General features: G+C 38.6%; 1 long non-coding RNA gene across 1 annotated transcript in view; it reads right to left on the reverse strand.

Annotated features, from left to right (window-relative positions):
• The window catches only part of LOC105097691 (uncharacterized), a 708,424-nt gene that overhangs the window by 163,192 nt on the left and 524,575 nt on the right, over positions 1–20,657 (reverse strand). The window contains exon 8 of the long non-coding RNA XR_010378103.1: positions 12,784–12,899. This is a non-coding gene — a long non-coding RNA (uncharacterized LOC105097691). The remainder of the gene's footprint in view (positions 1–12,783; positions 12,900–20,657) is intronic.

Raw genomic sequence — 20,657 nt, forward strand, 5'->3', positions numbered from 1 at the left:
ATAATAAAGATTTGAAAGGAGTGATGATAGTTATTATGACAAATAACATCAGAGAGGTATTCAATGTGTGTTTGTTTGTGGAAGTGGGGAAGACAAGCAGATGCCACATTTAGGATCAGGGTACGATAATTCAGGGTGCTTTCTGTCTAAAATTCTTTTGTCCTCTAAAAACCAGTTCCAGATTCAGGTATTCAGGTATGAACTTTCAAGGTGGCCTCCCTTCCACGTTTTCATTAACTACATTATTTTAAAATTTACCATACTTTTAAAGTTTAGTTTTTTTCCTATATTTATCTACTCAAATGCTATCATTCAAAATGTAGAAACCCCATCTTATCAATCCTTGTGCCCCAGAACCTAGCTCAACATTGTACAGCACCTACAGTTCAATATATTTTTCTTGAGATGTTAGTTGGTCTAAGGTGAATATAATCATGTACCTTGCTGAAAATCACTGATAAGTCTGACTTCTGGCTTATAAGAAAGAAGGTAGTATGTTAAATTAACAGAACAATTTCGATCCCTGAACCTAAAGTAAAATCCTCTCTAATTTTTAAGTAATAAATATTATCAAGCTTTTTAAAAATAATCAGCAATATGTAATTAACCAGAATGGACCATTTCCTGAATATGAAAATAAAGTTTAGAGACAATAAAATAATTTACCTTTCCTCTTTTAAAGAGTTCATAGAGAAGGTGAGCAAACAAACGTAGTCAGGCAACAGAAAAAATAAATAAATAAAAGAGGAGACAGAGAGAATTAAAACTGCTGAACAAGGTAAGGTTCCTCACCTTTTTCCAGTCTGCCTAGGACAATTTAGAAAAAAAAATGGATACAGATAGAAAATCCCAGTGGCACCTTGCTTATGCTGTGGTACTTTTAGATTCATTTTAATGTGGCTTTCCAAGTTCCCCAGAAAACAAACTCTGTCCCTCTCAAAGTTCCTATGTTTTCCAGATGCCTCTGGACATCTAGTAATTCCTGCAAAGACTTTGGCCATTAGCAATTTCCAGACATCATAGCCTTTACTAACATAAAGGACTAGAAAATAATTCCTCTCATCTTTATGGACATTAGCTTTAGCTCTCTGTACTAGGGTCCTTTTGCAGATGTAGTGGAGTAGAGAAATGTTTTTGCTAAATGCTATAAAAAAATTTCTTTTTATGCTTTCATCTCTTTCTACGGGATGCTTGCTTGAAAACTAAGGCAATCAACCTTTCCCCCCAAAGACTCAATAAGAAGGCAGAAACTTTATAAGGAAAAAAAAAAAGGCTTCATAAACAGTCAGTGTACCACAAGCACTGAGCATAATATGAAAACACTGAATCATCTTCTAAAATAATATTTATCATTTTTAATTGAGAAAATAAATGTAAAGAAGAAAAACTATTCATAAAAGTCTTTTGTATAACTTTTATATTTTATCCTTACTCAATAATTGGAAAAGTATTTTTTCAATTACAAAGTAGTTCTTGAATACTGTATGTATCCTTGTTAAATGTCATACTGAACCAAAGAATATAGTTTACAAGTAAACATTTCCTTTAACGCCAGGCCCTGATGCTCTGGGTCTTGTAGTGAGGACATTATGTAGAGTCCCCTTCTACTCCTTGGTGGACTTGAGGCATGAGGAAGAACTAAGCTATTATTGTTGCAATCTATTGAAACCTTCAGTTTGTTTATTTGCAAAGCATAATCTAGCCTATTCTTTTAGATATGAGAGTTAGATTAACTCTTCTTTCATTTTATATTATTCCAATTTATGCTACTATGGACAAACAATGTTAGCTGCCACATTAGTAACGGGATGTTGCAGCCATCAAGTCTTCAGCCACTGCAGCCCCCTGCCCTGGTGCACCTTGAGGGGATTCAGGATGAAAAAAATAGGCTACTGGCCCTGGACAGTTAAGGTGCATATCAAAAAAAAAAAAAAAAAAAGATTGCAATGAGCTCAGACTCATGTCTTCCAATACATAGAAAAGTACTAAATTCATTAACTTGACATGTCTTTTTTTGTCTAATTAACAGTAATCTTTTGATGTTCCAACCACCTGGTTTTTTTTCCACAGTTTTGTGTGTGTGTATGTTTTTGTTTGTTTGTTTTCCAAAAACTTCTACATATCTAACTCCTCCCTGATGTGTCAGGAACAGTCCTGCAGAGATATCTGAGGGACTCTCTCTGGAGCTTAAGCCCTCAGTATGTCCGCTGAATAAAACATAATTTTCAACTAGGTTGTGCATTTTTTTCAGTCGACACTACTTTTTATTTTTTTCTGTAACCTGCTCTTTTTTTTTTTTTAACTTGGAAAATCTACTGATGTTAGTCCATGTGAATCCACTTTATTCTTTTTAACAGATGCATGCTATTTTACAGAATTAATATAACTGATATATCAAATAGGTTGGAAGAATATAAAATGTAGCAGAAGATTCCATATGGAGCCCAAGCTTCCATAAGGAATAAAAGTAAGTGAACAGAGAAGAAATTGTGAAGGTGGTGAATGTAGAAATAAGCCTATGGTAGAATGAAGATTAAAAGTAGAACAGGTAAGAGATGTGAGACAGGTCTGCTAAAATGTAAATTACTGGAAAAAAAAAACACAGACAGAAGCAAGGGAGAGCTACTGATCACGTAAAGACAAACCACTATGAAGGAAGTTGTCTTTTTTTTTTTGAAATTTACATTTATTATGGAGCCAAGAATACTCCCTGACACATTCTCCTGTTTAGGGTTTAAAACATGTTTGTAAAGTAAGGATAATAATAAAAATAAAAACAATCCCTATGACTTACCAGAAGTTTACTCTGTGCCAGACACTGTACGTGGTACAAAGTACTTACGCTAAACCTTGAAAAGGTTTCTCCAGCACGTTTTCATTTGATTTACTCACCTAGTATCCACTTTGGAGATTCCTCTTTCCTTCACAACCACACATAACCCACCAATCAGTTCTACGGTCTCTATTTTCAAAATATATCCCAAATCTGACCATTTCTCATCACTTTCACAGATCCCCTCTTGTCCAAGTCATCCTTATTTTTAGCAACAATGAATATAACAGCCTTTTAACTAGTTTCCCTATTCCCACAGTTGCATCCATGCAATTATTCTTCATCCAAAACCAAAATGGTTCTAGCATGTAAATCAGACCCTGTCACCCTTCTTATTCAAATAATCCTCACAGAGGCTCGGTTTGGAACAGTGACTATGATAAAGAAGTGTCACTGAGAGGAAAATGAGGAGGAAGACGATGCTCAGGGAACATCTCAAATATCAGTGGGAAAACCCTACAAGTCAGGCTGCCCCAGGAAGAATGGTGGGACAGCTGATGAAGCTCAGGAGACAGTCAGGCAGCAACACCAGCTGCTGGGATCTGGGGGAAGCTGTGAAGTGGGCGTTTGAACTCTGCCTGCACGAACATGTTATTACTTGCCAAAGGTACCCCACAGGTACCCCAGCCTAAAAGGCTAGTGATAAAGTGCTTGCTACAGGACACCAGAATGGTTAATCACATAGGAGACAGAGAGGGAAGATGCCAGGAGGCCATCAGAGGACTATGGCAGAGGGAGACCGCAGTAGATCAGGGAGTCACATGGAGGTGATCAGCCAGCAGCCCTAATGGAGGGTCAGAAGGAACGGACAGTGAGTTACTCTCAGGCCCCGCGCACAGCTGGTAGCAGCAGGAACAGCTGGCAGCCTGAGAGGAAGCAGCAGCTAATCAAACTGTCTCACGTGCTGATTAGACAAGCATTGGGATCAGACAGCAGGGCAGGAGATGCAGCTGCAGGAGGACTAGAAGGACGGGCAAGGCAGAGACAGAACAAGGTCAGTCAGGGGTCTGGGTAAAAGGAGCTGATGGGCAGCGGTCTGATCAGCCAGCTGTGACAGCCCATCGCACAGTAAACGGAATCAAGTACAGGAGGAGCGAGGAGGGCTAAGGGGATGGAGCGATGTTTAGAGCCCAGGAATCTCAGAGTCAGAAAAGCTAATCAAAGCTGACAGAAGCTCTGCAGGGCCGAGGATGGGGTGAGTGGTGAGTCTGCAGCCTGTGCCTTTGGCCAAGGATTTATTTTTCTCACCACAAGCAGGGCATGCTGCTCCCTTCTCCCAAGGCTCAGGGGACCGTGATTTGAAGTCTCCTTGACAAAGCAGGGCAGAGGCCAGGTCTCAGCCCCTGTCAATACGGCAGCCTGGACCAGGAGCTGAGGCCTGCTCTGGAACACTGGCCAGCCCGGCTCACTGAGGCAGGTAGATAGGCAGACACTCCTTTTCTTGTTCTTTCTCCCTTTCTTTCTCCATTTTTTTTAGAGGCATAATACATACATAATTGGAAAAGTTGCACAAAGTATCCTGAATATTAAGGTTTAGGTCAAAATACGACATATCTTAAATGCGTCAGAAATGTCTGCTCTGTGTTCTTTCAACTTTTTTAAACAGTCACTCGCCACACTTAAGCATTATGTTCTTTTCTCCCCAAACTACTATATTTTTTTTCTTTTAGAACACACAGTTGGAAATACAACCTTAAAACTCCATTCTTGTGGAGTGTTTTATACAACTGATTTATTTTGTAAAAGCAGAAAATACACATAAAGTTTGAAAACCCAATTATTTCCTTATTTTTCTTCCTGTTGATGGCTTTCTGACTTTCTCCTAGTAGGAATCTATCACCATCAAACCTATCTTAAATGCTCAGAAGGCTCATTGCCTTCCTTTAACCTATACTTTTGTTTGTGACACCTTGGAAATTCAAATGTAGGTAATAGTAACAGTAATATCTACCTTTTTTGAGTGCTTACTAGAAAAAAAGGATATGCGATAAAAACTCTTCATGTCCCTACTTTACTGGGAAACGAGGCTCATAAGGCTAAGGAGTTTAACCGAAGTTACACACTAACAAGTGGGGAAACTGAAACTCACCTGCTACCCACTCTTCTATGTCACACGATCTTTGCGTTTCCAACAAAATTAAAAGATGTCGGATGAAAACTTGCATAGGATTCTACCGCATTTCTCACTTTAGCTTCAAAAAATAAACATAAGGAAGCGCTTTATCAAGGCTTAAAATTTCTATACATTATGAAAAATAGTCTGCATACATTTGCAATGTAGCAGGTGACATTCTTATAAGAAGTGAGACTGCTATATTGGGACGGTGTGACAGCAGGTGTGAATTAAGAATGTCCTTATCCTATCCCTTCTGACCTCCTGCATCATTTGGGAAAGAATCTGGACCAAGAAACAAATTCAAAATGTGATTTAATGCATGAGGCAATGTATTTAATATTAAGTGGGCTTGAAACTGTAATAATCAAAACAATGTGGCACTAGAACAAGAATAGACAGGTTGATTAATGAAACAAAATAGAAAATTTAGATTCAAGCAAATACAGGATTTAAATGAGTATAAAGCTGACATTTCAGACTGCCAAGGGAAAGATGAACTTCCTAACGATTCTGGGTTAATTTTCTGACTATTAAAAAAAAAAAAAGTAAGTTCCTTGCATTACAAAAAAATATCAAAATGAATTCCAAATAGAATAAATTTAAAGTTGGTAGAGTCAGTGTTGGAATATACTTTAGCCAACATGTACAAAAATTTTTATAGCATGCTTGGCTTCTGACTCAACACTTTTACTTTTAGTGAATGTCCACTGCATCAGTTTATTTTAACAAAAATGAAATACTAAGGATAGCATAACTATCAAACAATAGGAGAATCACATAGATAAAATTCTGTGTATACTTATAAAAATGGGCTTCTGTCCAGTCACTACTACTAATTTGTGCTGCAAGACTCAACAATTGCTTTTGTAACTAGAAAACAAACAAAACCAGTATTCTAGTAAAATATACAAAACATACAAAAAATAAATATAAGTAAACTACTATAAACCACATGAAGCCAGAAAGGGCACTTTTGTGGGTAGCGCCAATTTTATCCTAAGAGGAGCCTAGAGTGGTTAACACTGTCACTCATACTTCGTAGGCACATAATAAACACGGGATGTCAATTATCACAGTCCTGACTGAAACCATTCCATAATTTTCTAAAGTTAAAAGCATCTTTGTATCATCATGATCCTCGTTGACAATGACAAGGTAGATAAATGCTTAAAAGCTAACCCTTTATAGTGACATACTTTTTCACCCTGATTGTTATTTAAGCCACACATATATAAATTTTTTTTTATTGGAAGTACTAGGGATTGAACTCAGGACCTCATGCACTCTAAGCTTGTGCTCAACCCCTGAGCTATATATCCACCCCACCCCCATGTAATTTTAAATACTGTATTATGTACTGCTTCCAACTATAAACCAATGAGACAGAATGACTAAGGGAAAGTAAAAAACATGGGGCAATTCTTTCATCTTCCCAGTCCTTCTCTTCCCCAACAAATGGACTCTAGTGAGAATTTCTTCCATGTGAACTTTTGAAGGATCTGTTATTATTTCAAGTGAAAAAATCAGTCTCAGTATTTCCATATTATTCTACTCCATTATACATGAGTTTTTCAAAGAAGGAGTACATTTTTGTCTGCCTGCCCTCTCTCTGGGAGATAGAGGGAAGCAAGAAATAACCATTCCTTACTAGTTACATGACATGAATCATAGTGATTATTTTGGCCAGTGCTTCAAAATTCAAGGCATTATACATGATTCATCCTTTGAAGATCTTGAACCAAGAAAATAAATTAAAAAATCAAAACCCCAGAATCCTGAGCATTAGTCTAAAGAACACATTGATTTAATTGTCTTGAAATATGAATAATATCCCTAATTAGTAACCCACAATCAAGGCAAAGGAAACTTAGCCACACTCACTTAATTATAAGCAGTGTGCCCATTTCTAAGGAATATTTACCATTAGAAATAATATGATTAGGCAATCTACTCTTGGGTATATTCATTCAGGAGACAGTTAATTTCTAACATATAATGGCAATTTTAAAATGGAGAGATCACTATCAATATGGTAGATTCTTCCAGTTAATTTTTGTTTGCTTGTTGTCATTGTTAGTGTGTGTGTATATATACACATACGGAGGATGGAATGGAGTTGAAGAAATTCATGCATTTATAATATTGATGCTGTAGGAACATAATGCAAGGACACAGATCAGACAAAAAAAAAATCTGACTTATTCTGGGAGTGAATCCAAATTCTCATTAAACCAAATGGGCTAGCCTATTAGATGTGTAATATACAAATTCCTAGTTAGGTTAATAGAGGAATAACTAGAGCAGAAGTAGCAGACACAGATATTTATGGGGGTATCATAAATGCGCATACTGAGTTGCAATCATTATAGAATGGTAAAGAGAATTAGAACCTACTTAAACCTTCAAAGTTCAATGAAAAAAAACTGTGTTTTTTTGGGTGGGGGAGGATACCAAAGACCACTTTCAATCCAGAGTTCGCTGTTTCTAATCTGGCAAAATGACCAGTGTATGTGAATGCAACCCCAAAATGAGGGACCCAAATACTGGAATCCACGTGTTATATGACAAGCAAATCTGTGACCAATTATCAATCGTTCTTTACTCAAGAGGCTGGGCATTTTGTCATTTGCTGAGAAAAGGGGAATAAGATACAGTCCTAATTCTCCAGAAGCTGATAGTTTAAGGATAGTAATGTAAGTGAATATATAGTAAATGGCAATTAATTATGATAAGTGCTGTAATAAATGGAAGTACAGAGAAGAGGGGCATCTACTGAAAACAGATCTAGTGATAACTGCTTTGAGTCATTAAGGATAAATCGGAATTACTCAGCCATGAATGTGAGAAGGATCTCCAGGCAGGAAAACAGTGCATTACACATGTTAGTGATTAGTCTTACTTATTCCCTTCCATTCTTCATTTCTCAAACTACAGTAGTTACATATAAATAGGTCGATAAAAATAGATAGATAGACGCTCACTTAATAAATAGTTATTATTATCACAGTGGGACATTTTAAGTTGACATTTGAATTCAACCAGATCTGGGTTCAAACCCTTTGGTGACAAGTGGAGCTGGATTCAAATTGTGCTTTCTGAGTTTATTATCCGTGCGACCTGGATTATGCCACCATAACTCACTAGTCATGTCTCCTTATCTGTGTAGTGAAGGTAAGAACACTGACCCTCATCTCTGTCATATGGGTTAAATGAACCGATGCACATAAAACCTAGCTGTTACTACATAAAAGGTACATAATTTTTTAAATTTTAACTGTCAAGGAAAATAAAACTCAACATCTAGAATTACACAAAATAAAGAAAGAAAACTGAGAGCAAATGAAGTGACACTAACTCATCCACATCATCACTCCAGGTCAAATTTGTTAACGGTTATTTCTTTCTCTCTAGAAAAGTCATTGGGTGCCCAGATGTGACTCACAGATGTACTGGGCCTCGGAAGAGGGCTTCAGGACAGGAATACTGGTGAGTTGTAAGCAAGAGCCTGAGTGGGAGTGTTCCTGAGCTTCAGGGAGCTTTGCACTCAGAAACAGAGACAGCTGTTTCTGAGATGAAGGGGTTTGGGTTTCCCAGGCTGTTTTTCATCAAAGCATGGGTACACTTCCTTATCACCTGCACTGCATCTCCCCCATGGTGTTTTTTTTTTTTTTCTGTTGCATCATTTAAAAGTAGAGCCTTGATTCTTTCCTCATGGTTGAATGATTCAGAATACCATAGTTTTGTGAGAGTTCTGTTTATTTAAATTTCTTTATATAGATTACCTTCCATCAAAGACAGTTGAAATAACTAGGAAATTTTAAAAGTCCAAAATGTATAAAACTTTCTGGGTAACCAACTTACATTTATTTTTCAGGTAGCTTAAGATAAGAATGCCAACCCTAGCCTTCTAAAAAAAAAGCTTACCTGTCCTCTAGTGCGGTCACTCTTTAAATCTAAAAGCCAGATGCTATGCACAAAGTCAATGTTCAATAAATGATATTCTGTGCTAATTAAATGGAATCCAAGGGGTTTCTTTGCTTCCTACCCTCCACAACCAGTAAACTAACTATGTCAACCAAGTGATAAAATAAGTGATTCAGTCTTGTTGAATTGAAGATAGTAAGAAGAACTGTAAGGAAATCATGCTACTCAAATAAGCTCATACCCCACTGAGAACTCTAGCAGTTTTCACATGTCTAGAACATGTTGGCATCTTTAATTCTTCTGTAAGTAGCAGAAAAAATACTACTAATTAATAGTCAGTATAATAGTGTTTCTATGAGGAGATCAAAAACCCAAAGACTAGAAGTAAGACTTGCATTTGTATCCCAGTTCTGACTTTACAATATAGCCCTGGGTTTGTATTTGAATTTTATGGACACTCATTCATCAAATGCTTATTAAGTACCTATCATGTTCCAAATCTTGACCTAAGTACTGTCCTTACCTGTTATCACTTTCAAAAATGGGCATTAAAAAATTACAAGGTCAAGTACAGTTCACCAAAACAACATAAGCATGTGTTTTAAATTGGAAAAGTATATACAGAATGATAAATTTGTCAACACATTCATTTTAGCTGTCTGTTCTCTGAACTATGTTCACTGTAAGGCAAAATCTGCCTCCTGCCTTATGAAAGATGGAAATGGCAGACAGTTATTTTCTGAAGCCTCCTCTGCAGCCATGAATCAGGCACAAGAGCTAAACTCCATCAACTGGGTGAACCAACCCAACAGCCACAGGGACCAGGAGGGATTCTGCTGTCCTAGTGGTAGAGGTAGGAGGCTAGCTCCCTGAGGAACCAGTGACAGCAGAGCTGCTGGCGACGCAGTGAGCTGAGCCTTGGGACCGATGGGACAAGCTCCAGGGACCAGGACTTTGAGATCCCAGTGCTACCGCAACCGGTTCTGCATTGGCTCAGGACACAGTCCCAAACACTATTCTACAGCCTCCTCAGTAATTCCCTCAACTCTTCAATATCCTTTCAGTGCATTTGTTTGGTGTATTAATCAGCTATAGATGGTTTCTGCTGCTGCAACCTTGATTGATAAAGAGAGTAGTTAAGTCTTAGACGGTTTTAAAATATCTTTGCACCTATGGAAGGTGCCACAGAGTTACCATCCCAGGCTGAAGAGGATATAACTAAAGAGTTCTTCCCTCCCCTCAGGGATTTGCTGACCTCTCCTCAGCTACAATGGACAGTACCATCCTGACCTCGGAGCCTGTCATGGTGAGACGTGGGGCAGTAAGAAGAAAGTTTAGGAGACCAAAGAGTGTGCTGGGCAGCGCATAAACCAAAGTGTGTTCTGAAGAAAGCAGTATCCTTGAGCTGCCCCACGAATCAAATAACTTTAGAAGATGCTGCATACCATGTCTTTTCTTAGAAATATGCAAAACTGATAAACATAATTTCTATAAAGGGAAGTGGTAAAGGGATATTTGTAACTGTATCTTGTACCCAAACTTTTTGCGGGGATGCACTTACGGAAACTTACTTTCCAAAACACCAGTAACATCCTGCCATACAGCATCCTGCTGAATACAGTTTTAGATATAAGTCTAAAAGTCATCTTGCCATCTTATTGGAGAAGACAACCCTGGAGGGACGCTGCTACACATGGCAGAAGAAGAAAAGGCAAGGGTATGGGCTACGTATCACATATAATCTTAGAGACATCGAGGCATGTCTCTGAGCCTGAACTCCCTCTTCTGTGGAATGTGGTTAATAACCTCTTTTTCCCAGGGCTGTAGTACGGAGTCACGAAAATAATGTATATAAAACTCTTACTTAGCACTTTGTCTGGCACATAGGGGACAATTTGTGTTGTTATTATAAAAATTAAATGGTAAGTATTAAAAATTAAATTATTTAATGATTAAAAATGCCCTACGACAAGCTCTACCATCTATTAGATGGTTAATAAACAGTAACAAGTTAGGTTACTTTTCCTTCATTAGTAAAAGCAAATTTGACTAACAAAGACAGCTACAGTGGTCCAATCCCCTACCTGGGGCTGTGAACTCAGGGAGGATGGAGGCTGTGTCTGCTTCTGGTCAGCCTCTTCCCCCTACAGAGCACGTCAAACAAATTTACCAAATAATAATACTATTTTTTGTACACTGTTGAGTTAATGTCCCTCCTTTTTTTTTTTTTATTAACTTCACAGAGCATAGAATCAAGATTCTCCATCATTTGCTCCATAGAAACACGGTCAAAACAAAATATCATAAAAAGCTCATTTTCTAAAGTTTACTACGTTACTCAGCCAGGATCCAAATGTGTTTATCAATCAAAACTTTCACTGATTAGCAAAAAACAAAGAAATGAGAACATCTTATTTCTGATTCAGTTAAAGTAACACATACCGGCATCTCAACAAGGGTAGAGATTGAAAACTTGATTCTGAAACATGGGAGGACTTTCCCATTAAGCAACATTCCACTCTCAGATCCATATATACCAAATTGCTATTGACTGCAGGGCAGAGCAGCCCAACCACTGTCACAGAACTACTTCTCAGTATGTGGGTCACAACCACACACAGAACAGCAGCTTGATCAAAGATGCTGGCTTCTGGGGTTAAGAGAAAGCAGGAGCTGGGACAATAGATTCAAGTCAAAAATCCAGAATGTTTGCTTGATGGTTTGCGTTGTGTTAATCTCCAGATCTAATTTTTCTTACTGGGACCCTTCAGTATTCCCATGAGGACGGTAACAGCAGCACTGACCTTACAGTTACCAAAACTGTCTCAACTTCACTCTCCTCGTCATTCCTTCAAGTATTTATGACAGAATGATTTTTTTTCAAAGAAAAATGCCTGATAATTTCTGCTCTTTTTAATATAATTCAGTGCTTTCCCATTGGTCTCAGAAAAATGACCTGAATCATGAATTTGGTCTGGAAGGCCCCACGTAGCCAGACATCATCTGTAACAGTCAGGCCAGGCTTTGTTGTGCTACAGTAATAAACGACCCCAAAATGTCAGCGGCCTAACGTAGCAGATTTTTATTTTTTATTTACTCAAAGTTTGCCACAGAACCATTCATCCCTCCAGATCAGCTGTCCTCCAGACAGTGAGTCACATCCAAGCCACGTAGCTTTGGAGGCTTTGCCATCTCAACACAAGGTTTAATTCCTCACAGGAGGGGAAGAGGAACTAGGTAACTGCGCAGGGGCTTTATCCCTCAGCACGGATGTGGCATTACCCACAGAGCTCACCCCACTGAAAGGGAAGAGGGGTACGTACCACACGAGTAAGTGAACGTCTGAGGAGCCCCACTGCCCCTTCGCCACCGCTTTACCTGTCACCGCTCTCCTACCTGCACCAAGCTCCCAGTGATGCAGTTTCTTCAATAAGCCACACTCCCTCCTCCCACAGGGCATTTGCACCCCTTTTTCTGTGGGGAACAGTCTTTCCTGTCTTACTCCTTGTCCCTCACCCCCAAGGTGGTTTTCACTTTCTTGCAATCTCAGCTAAGCATCACTGTCTCAGCAAACGCTTCCTCAAATTACTCCCCTCGCACAAATACCGTTACAGGAATGTTCCCTTTAGAAAATTTATTATATACTTTGCAGATTTATGCTCCTCAGTGTGAATATTTGACCAAGTCTTGACCAAGACCCACTAGAATGTAGATGGTAAGAGATCATGAACTCTATTGATTTTTTATCAGCAGTATATCCCCAGCAAGTAGAAAAATAATTGGCACATAATATGAATTCAATAACTATTTGTTAAATGAATAAATAAATGATGAAGAATGTGACGTGCAGAGACATTATTAAAGTATGATCAAAGGCACAACTAATTAGTGACAAAGCCAAGACTCATACCTGGGTCTTCTGACTCTGAATTCCACTCTCTTTTCACGGCTCCCCGGTAGGCTAAATTTGGAAATGGGCAGTTTCTTGGAAGGAGAGCACTGGAGACATCTCACAGAGAGCCTTTACTGTCAGAAAGAAAAAAAAAAGACACATATTTTCATCATCTGCTTTCACAGAGCCCACAGTTTGGGGGCCCTAGAGATCTTTGGGTGTATAAGTTAATTACAAAGCAACCTCTGTCAATTAAAACAAAACAAAACAAACAAACAAAAAAAACCACTGTTAATGTCAGCCAAGAGAGCTTTCAAAGTTTGAAGACAAAACAAGTGTTTGCCTTGTGGCTTCTTTCTATTGTCCCTCCACATTTATTTTCAGACTGTGGGGACAGACAAATCACGTTGCTTTATAATGAGTCACCTCTTCTAAAAACAGAATTCTATTTGCATGAACAATAGTTATTGGTCCAGCTTGATAGTCAGTAAGCCTGAAAACCAGTCTCAATTGAGTGAACAGCTTTTTCCGTTCCTGTGGATCACCTGAAATGAGATGAAATCTCGTGGTCAACTAGTCAGTTAAAAAATACTATTTTCTAAGAAGAGACGTGCACTCATTGGAAAAAGCATTTAAAATGTTTTAAAAGTACAAGGACGAAACTAAACTTTATTTGAAATCCTACCTCCCAAATATCAAAATCCCAATTAATATTTGGGTAGACGTCCTTCCAGACAGCTATGTCTCAATAACCTGTATCTTTAAGAAAATGACTGTTTTCAGATGCAGAACCAAGTTCAATTGTGCAGGGTTGGAGTAAAGAGCCCTTGGGTTGGGATACAAACTCCGCCCGTGTGACCCTGGGTAACGACTTAACTTTCACTATCTCCAAATGCAAACCTGTACTAGTATTTGCATTTCAGGGTGGTTATAAAGATAAAATGAGATACGTTAGGCAAAGTACCAAGCACAGCGCTATACATACTCAGGCATCTAAGGGGAAAAATTTATTTTTTCCAATGGAAGGTAGATGGTAATGATCTGACACAAGGTTTGAAGCACACAACAAACAGGAAAAGTGGGATGTGTAGTCCACAGACACCTCAGAGTGAGTGAGGACTGCAAGGCAATGCCTCTGGCTACTTTGTGAGCAGCGCTGATGGGTGCTGAGGCTGAACCAGCTTTTAGACAACTCTGAGTAAATTTATACATTTAAAAACTGATATTATCTGAAAAGTAACTCCCTACAAAAATAAACCGCAGTATGTGAAGACAGAATGATCGTTCATTGAGCAAAATGTGAGGCGAGGAATTATGCTGGGTCCTTTATATTCATGATTTTATTGAATCCTCTCAACAGTGCTACAAGAGAGTTGCCATTACTAGCCACGTTTTATAGATCAGGAACCAGATCTAGCAAGTTAAGGCAGTTTAGGTAACTTCCCCAAGGATTTCCAGATGAAAATAGAGAACCTCTGATATGATTCTAGGTCAGAGGACTCCAAATACGAAGTCCTAAATCATTGGTCAGTACTGTTTTGCCAGGCATTGGAACATCAGTGTTTTATTTATTTTTTTTAATCCTATAAAAATGTGCTTCCAAGAGAACAGTTACAATTTTAAAGGCAAAATATGTATACTTTATAGACAGTGAACTTAAGATCACTTGAGTCTTGTCTGACAACACGCCCAACCTTGGAACGACCAAGCTGGGGATTACTAAACTGCTCCAAATAAACTGATCTAGGGAAGGAACAAGGGCACATTCACAACTCATCACTTAATTTCCTGTCCAGGAAAACAGTGATAACTATATTGCACACTTAAATTGAATGATACACTCTTTCAAAGGTCCCATGGTTCTTGCAACAGTTTTTAAATCAGGAGGGCAGACACAATAATGCCTGTTTTACTTACAGAAGAGGTTAGATCACAGATTCAATTAGTATTAGAAGAAAGATCTAGACTTTACTTACTTTAAATCCAGTGTTCTCCTTATAATACCCTATTTTCTCTCCTCTAGGAACAACCTCAAATTATTTTAAAACACTTTCACCTACATTGTCATGTCCTGGAGCAAAAAATTTACAGGGCATTTAAAAAATATTTTATACATTAGCAAGGGAAAGTTTCTGGTTTGAGACACCACCACATATATCTAAAATAGCTCTGCCTTGGGAGGTATATGGTAAGATTCTAAATTAGATTTATGACAAGGCTTCTCTGGCTTTGGTGGAAACTTCCTGAATGAGGAACTTTTCCTACTAGCTTTGTGGGATCTATACTTGAGGCACTTAGGGAATATTTTTCTGAGAAATCAAAATGACTGCCTTCATCACAATGAATGACATTTAACTTTAGAAAGAAAATGTAATTAACTGACATGAAGTACTATCACCCTAAATTAATCAAGAGTAGACAGACATTAATTCAGAAGGGGAAAATCCATCAAGAGCAAACCAAGCTAAACACTGCAGAATCATTAATATCCATTTCACAAGACTGAATGCCATTAGCTCGAGTCAGCCAACAGCCTGGCACAATCACTTTCTCTTCCCTCTGCCACTGGTCCACGGAAGAACACAGCTTACTGAATTTGTTTTCAAACAACTTAATTTGCTTCTCATTAAGGGGCTGTGTGGATGGTTATAATGAATTGGTGTTTAAATGGGAAGTAAGAGTTTATTAAAGTAAAAAAGGTCTTTATTAAAAATATTTAACCTTAATAAAAACTTCTTGCTTTGACAAAACAAACATATTTTTTCCCCTTAAACCTTATTCCCAGTAAGATTTACTCAAAGAAATACTGAAAGTTGACTACAACATCCCAGTAGTAAAGGAGCCTATCCAACAGAGCTTTGTGGAGTAACCGTACTGTAGCTAAAAGGAACCTGAATGAATGAATGAATAAATGAATTTTAAAAAGGAACCTGCAATGGAATGCAAATTCTACTACCCTTCCACTCTATGTCATAAGGAAGTCTCTGTACCTCTCTCTGAGTCTCAGTTCTTTCATCTGTGAAGCCTGGCAACTACATACCACACCAAGAAGTTGTGAGGTTTAGATGCAATAATGCATACAAGTGTTCTGTAAACTCTGAAGTAGTATACTAAGGAAATTTCTGAGACAGAGAACCAGAGATTCGTAACTTGGTTCCTACAGCATATCAGTTGTGTGATCTTGGATAAATTACATACCTCTCTGGGTTGAGATATGTAAACTATAAAAATATAACAATAATTCCTTGTAAGAATGTTGTATGAATAAACATTCTTAACAACTCATAAAGTAATAAACAACTAACTGTAACAATATAGTCGGCACTCCGTGAAAGTCAGCCTCATTTTCATTATTATGTTTACTAACTGGTTGCACTTCTCCAAGCCCACAGTAATGAGAATCCTAGACAGCAAGGAGGTAGTCATAATGGAAAATATAGAGTACAAGAAACCCTCGGCAGAAACCAAGGGGAAAACATGGCAGGGTTGAGAGAGAGGAACATTCTCTGCTAACTATGTGATTATTTGCAATCCATACATTTATATATTTCACAATTTTTGTGGAGTATTTACTGTTGGGTATGCAAAAAAATATTATATACAACTTTTGCTGTTAGGGAGCTTACTGGATACAAAACAGATGATGGATGTAAATTTATATTTATATGTGTATATATACACATATCTGAATACACACATTATATATTATGTACGTATGTTTAATTTATATTTATGTTTGTATACACACCACATATTAGTTTAAAAATTAAGCAATAACGTGTTACAAGACAGTATGTAGTAAAATTGAAACCCTGATGATAAAAAGCATTCAAATACAGGAACAATGCCTGTTTTTCACTGTACCAAGTGAATTCTTTCACCTACAGTGTGTTTTTAAATATACTTATTATGTAAATATATCTATCAAAGCATGTTTCATGCTAAAAGCAGGATTCTGAAGACTTCAGTTTAGCTTTCTGCCTTTGTTATCCTCTTGTTTTCTCTGCTTACCTGGAATAAAGATATGGGAGACTTCCCTAAAACAAAAAAACCTGTCAATAAACGTCAGCAAATTGGATATCACTCAGGCTTAAAATCCTTCAATGTCACCCCCTTGGTATTTCACGTGGCACACGGGGCTTCTCCTGTTCCTCCCCGATACGCAATGCCGTCTACGGACCGTGTTACACTGCGTGACTTACGGTCCCCTTGTATCCCACTCTGTTCTGCTACCAGCCCCGTGCACGAGCTGGTCCTTCTGCCTCAGGCGTCCTTGTTTCAGTCACCTAGTGAGCCCCTCCCCATCCTTCAGCCTCTCAAGTAAATTCTTCTTCCTCTTTGAAGTTTTCTCAGAGCCGCCTACTAAGATGAATCATCATTCCTTTGTTCTGCTTCCAGGTCATGAACCACTTTATTGCAGTGATCTGCTTACCCATCTGTCTCCTCCGCTGGATTGCAAGTTTCAAAGACAGAAGCTATTTTTTTCTCTCTTCATGCTCCCAGGGCTGGCAAGTAGTAAGCACTTTGCACATAAATCTGTAATTGATTCTTTCAAATAACCTTAGTCTTAAGTCTGTCACAGAATTCCATGAGGTTAGAAGGAAAACGTGTGTGTTGAACGGCGTCAGCTAACATTACTGAGTATTTATTATACGACAGGTGTGATACTGTTATTAACCTCATTTCATAAATGAAAAATCCTGAGCTTAGAGAGGTGTCCCAAGGTTATTCTGGCTCCCCGTATGGGACAGAGCTGGGATTCAATCGTTGGTCTGTCAGCTCTGAACCATCAGGTCAAGTGATAACTGATTTAGAGTCATCTACCCAACTGTCATTCTGCTTAGGAAAGGGCACCAAGGTGGCGATTCAGAGCCATGGAAGCTTCCTGTTACGGAGAAGAAAATAAAAGCGGACAGAACCACCCACACTGCTGCTCTTATCAACATACGTGCTTATTTTGTTCACAAAACTGCAAATGAGTTTGCTCTATTTGGCAAGGTTAAGACAACCTGGTTTGTAGAAATTAAGATGCTGTTCTGCTAGTTTCATAGAAAAGAGCTAAAATAGAACTTTCGACTGCTAACACAACCATATAAGGGAGATAATTGTTTTTGTTAAATGTCACTAATAACTAATGGGGAAAATTCCATTTTTGTTAAACATGGGAAAATAGGTGACTAATAGCTGAGTGACAAAGGAGATTAATCATCACTTATTAACTGATCGCTTTTTAAGGCCCAGATGCATCTTTTCTCTTTATTTTTAAAAAGAAACATATATTTAAAAATAAAAGGCAGATTCCTGTCAAAAAAGACAATGAAGAAATCCCACAGCCTAGACCAGGGTGTTCTTACTGAGCAGACAGAAAAAGAGCAGTAGGCAGTCCAGGAGCACTGAAGACATCAATGGAGATTCCCTTCTTTCTTTGCATCTCCTTCTGCTTCCGTGGATAAAGAGTGTTATCTCACCCTCAGAAGTTCTGCTGGACGATCACAGGCATGCCAAGCTTAAAGAAGATTATTGATGACTGTGAAATGTTGGATCTAAAGGCTTTAGTTTGTGGCAAAGTTGAGCAACTTTGAAAGGCATATCTGTTTCTCTGTTTCGGAACTGAGCATCCTCGTTTGGAAATAACAACGTTGCAGAGGTAGCCAGCAGCAAGATCAGCAACTGTGAAGGACTTAAACGTCCACGACACCTACTCAAACACATCAACGCCTATGTGCACGTGCATACACTCATACACATGCACGCACACACATTTTGCTTGTTCTGGAATTCCTATTTGGTATACTATCATTGAATGGGATTAGCTGAACTGATTTTTTGAGAATGGTCTTTCTTCCTTGTTATTAAAAAGACTGGCTAGATGCTCACTCGTCCCATTTTGTCTTCACAGGAAGAGAGAGAGACCACAGTTTCCAGCCTTTTGTGTTGTTAGATTATATGGTTGGGTTCAGGCCAAAAGAACGTGGACAGGAGGGCTATTTGCTGCTTCAACGTCTAGGAGGAGAATGTCTTGTCCAATGCCTCTTCCAGCTCCACGCCCTCAAGCCTCCCTGCCCAGTCTGCCTGACAGATGACACCAGGCTGACCCTGAGCCTCAACATGATGGAGACACAACTGTAATCATCTCGGGTCCTAGCATTTCTGCTTGGAAGACGGCCACCTGATTTGTCTCAGACTTCAGTGTGTGTGAGAAATAAACCTGCCTGATAAGCCCCTGAGCCTTCAGAATTTACGACTCCACCATCGATTGCCTACTCTAACAGAAAACCTAGCACAAGATGTGGTGTTGCTTTCAGGAAAGCCTGAATTAAATAGCATTTGCTTATCAGTTGGTCAGCAGTCATTAAAAAAAATCAGTATCAAAAGTTGCAAATACATCAATCAATGGTATTTGCAGTCAAAGCTTCGGTAAAAGTGTTGCCCCAGGCCAGCACTTCCATGTCCTTGGCACCTCTACATAAAGAGGATTGAGACTAGAATGCAAATATTTGGTCTTGGTTTTTGTTCTGCCCTTTGGGGAAGGTATTGCCGGAATGAAAACTCTCAGGAAAGGATGGATCAGTCCACAAACTTGGCTGAAAGTGAATGAGGAGTGCAGGAATTGAGAGTTTCTCAGACTGCTTCTGGATTACAAATGTAAGGAATGGGATTTGAAAAGACTGAGGATGGAGACCCAGAAAAACTTCTCAGTGGTTCAGATAACACATCAAATTAAGGATTTTGTCTTCCCGTTAAAGTTGAGAACGAAGAGAGGCATAAGAGTGAGAGAACACAGAGATAAACTCCATGAGAGAATTGGGTCTAGGAGAGATTTCTGGGTATAATTTCATAATGTAAAGCTGAGTAGACTTAAATGTATCAGAAGCCTACAGTCTACCTGAGGGAACTGTGTTGTCAGATAAACTACACACCTGAAGCTTAAAGGAACGCTGACTATCTGAGACATCAGCAGCCTTTGGTATCTGTCCTTCAGTATCTATTTTTCTAGAGCAGGAGTCAGGAACCAAAATTCCCACAGACCAATGACTGCTTTAGTCTTCTCATTCTTCCTATTTTTTGAATGAAACACTTATTGTCTCATCCTGACCCACATTCACTATTTCATACTGAAGCAAGTGACAGTGGAGGGAAGGTAAGTTTTATTTTTATTTCATAGGTTACCAGCCCCAAGGCCACTACATCCAGGTCTTATGAAGAGGACTAAGCACTGCTCAGGGCCTGGATAGGGTTGCGGGCTGACATGCTTAGGAAGTGGTGATTATTTACACTCAGAGAAGGCAGAGACGCTTGTTTTGGATAGGGTTTGGAAGGATGTATAGGGGACTATGGAGAAGACTGCCTAGAAACTCACCATATCATTTCTTCCTCCTGGACACAAGGAAGACCATTTCCCAGCCGTCCTTGCAGTTAAGTTGAGACCATATAACTGATTTCTGGTAAACGGAACGTGCATATAAATGATTCATAACATTCCAGATATGGTCATAACACATTCTGATTGATCCTCAGTGTCATTTCTGTGCCACCCTTCCCTTTCATGTCTATTACTCCTAGCTGGATAAAGCCAGAGTGAACCGAGAGCCACAGGATGCAAATAGCTTCGGTTTCTGAATTACTATTTGGGGGAGAAACACTCAATCTATACCAGACCGATCTTAGCAATAAAAACATTTTTTGCTGTATTGTGCCCCTAAGGTTTTTGCAGTCTGTTACTGCAGCATGGCTTGGCCTAGCTAACTTGTAAACTTTCATTATGTAAAACAAATACATAGTCATGGTACATTATTCCATTATTATCCCACTGGATTTGATTTCTTAATATTCCATTTGTTAAATTGATTAGTAAGATTTTGACAGCTGTTTCACACAGCACTTGACGAGAT

The sequence above is a fragment of the Camelus dromedarius genome, chromosome 27 (assembly GCF_036321535.1).
Source record: "Camelus dromedarius isolate mCamDro1 chromosome 27, mCamDro1.pat, whole genome shotgun sequence".
In the NCBI taxonomy this organism is placed as follows: Eukaryota; Metazoa; Chordata; class Mammalia; order Artiodactyla; family Camelidae; genus Camelus; species Camelus dromedarius.